Here is a 2,222-nt window from a genome sequence, read left to right as displayed (position 1 = left end):
CTGGCTTATTAAAACATAAGATGCCACCATTTTCGACCACGTCATTCTGATTGTAAATATGGGATGATGTAAGAATTACCTAAAGCGAGTTCTTCTCCAAAGTCTGAATTTACACAAGATGCGTGAGACATCTCCGCCCACAAAAAATAATTAAAATAAATAATCAATAACATATTACTCTACAACCAAAACCCTAGTGCTAGCATCAATCTCAAACGGTGTGGTGAACTAGACTCTTAATATACTCCAAACCTAGTAGTTCTTTTCTGTTTTCTCTTTATTAGGCTTCGCGAGCGCTAGAAAAGCGCGAAGCCTATAGACGAGATCGCGGTGTTTTTTCCTTTTGGCCTTGCTTCCCATTAATCAGGACTGTGGGGCGATGGGCAGTTATCTGCACCAATTGGTCAGCAGACTCGGGGTGACTTTTATTCATTATTGCAACATGACAAGAATTCCATAGCGTACGTCCCCTTACTAGTCAGTCACCCTCACTAGTTTCACTCTCTCTCTCCCTCTCTCTCTCTCTCTCTCTCTCTCTCTCTCTCTCTCTCCCTCTCTTTTTCGCTCGCACCCTCCCACCCACGCTATTCGCCTTTCGCGGGGAGATAAAAGCAGGGCAGAGAGAAGGTGCTGAGTTTCCGGCAGTGAGTGGAAGAGAGAGCTAGGGCAAGGGACAAAACAAAGGAGGCAGGTGGTAAGAAAGAGAGAGAAAGAAAAAGGAAAAGAATGTCCTAATTAGCGCGTTATGGCCGGCTGATGATGCTACCCCCAGTGGGTCCCCCACACCCTCCTCCTTCTTTTCCCCTTTTGCTTTCCCCTGGCGCCTTGCAGCCATGTTTGTTGGCGCGTCGTTCACTTTTAAGTCCAAAGTTCAAAGTGCCCGTCGTGTGTATCCAATAAATAATCTCTCGAGCTAAGAGGGGAAAATGCGCCGTGCTGCTCATCCCGCGACACTGTTACGGCGCCCGGCCAATCTCATACCCCCCTAGTAGGGAAGTCGTTCTAGGGGAGGAATCGGTCCCTTCCGTACATCGTCCCGCATCAGAATGGCCCAGCAACCCCTTTAATATGCACATGGAATGGGTTTATGCCCTTGAAAGAAAATAAAATAAAATTTAAAGGATGTTTTCCAGGGCACGTGACCCGTTCCTTCGTACGACTACCGCGGCGGGGTTTTCTCTTCCATAACCCCTGTGGACTCCAGGGTAGGTCACCCGCTCCTCACGGCTGTGCTGCGGCACGGTGTGTGGTGTGTTCGTCCGTAGCCCCTGCGAACTCCAGGGTAGGCCAACCGCTTCTCACGGCTGTGCTGCAGCACGGGGTGTGGGCGCCCGCGTATCCCCTGCGAACTCCAGGGTAGGCCAACCGCTTCTCACGGCTGTGCTGCAGCACGGTGTGGGCGCCCGCGTAGCCCCTGCGAACTCCACGGTAGGCCAACCGCTTCTCACGGCTGTGCTGCAGCACGGTGTGTGGTCGCCTGTCGGCCCTGTGAACTCTAGGGTAGTTCACCCACCCCTCTCGACTGTCCTGCTGCACGATGGCCGTTCGCGCAGCCTCTGGCGCCAGGCCCCAGGCCAGCCCGCTCCGGGGCACGTATTGTCGCCATCGATACAGACGCCATTCCCCGCGCAGACCGGTCACGTCCGGTGCGTCCCACGGTCCTTACTCATCCTGTTCTCGCAGGAATGTCTCAGTGGTGGTACCTGGCGTCGGCCCTGGCGTGCACGTGCGCATGAAACGTGGGTTTCATTCTTGCAGATTTTCGGCTTCACATTTTATTTTCTGAGAACAGACGTCGTGCAAAACCGTGTTCGGTAATAGTCGAAAAAATTGGGCAGAGAACTCTGCTGATTGAGGATCATTCGAAGAAAAGTTTTGCGGATCGCCCGCGCTTGCTTATTGCAACACTGTGTTCTAATCATTTACTTTGCAATTTAAAAAGGGATGCTTTGCAATTGGAAAGGGATGCTATTACAGTGTGTGTCGTTGCCTCGCAATTGCAGGCCATCACTTTGTAATTGCAAAGTAAATGCTCCGTGGTTAAAGGATCAAAATACTTTGCGGTGCTGCTAAGCATTGCGTTGTGAGAATTTAACAGTATATGTTCGCCCCTTTTTGAGTGTAGCGAGTAGACCACCGGCTGGGCCAGAAAACGGCCTCCAATTGGATCGGGGACTCTCAAGATGCAGTGGGGGCAGCAGCAGTGGCGCCGGGGGGTAAAA

General features: G+C 51.7%; 1 protein-coding gene across 1 annotated transcript in view; it reads left to right on the top strand.

The window, feature by feature from the left end:
* The window catches only part of LOC113209520 (probable G-protein coupled receptor No18), a 123,381-nt gene that overhangs the window by 45,129 nt on the left and 76,030 nt on the right, over positions 1–2,222 (top strand). The window lies entirely within an intron of this gene.

This window comes from Frankliniella occidentalis, unplaced genomic scaffold, assembly GCF_000697945.3.
Source record: "Frankliniella occidentalis isolate FOCC.00 unplaced genomic scaffold, Focc_3.1 Scaffold13, whole genome shotgun sequence".
NCBI lineage: Eukaryota > Metazoa > Arthropoda > Insecta > Thysanoptera > Thripidae > Frankliniella > Frankliniella occidentalis.
This window is presented reverse-complemented; position numbering and strand designations above follow the sequence as displayed.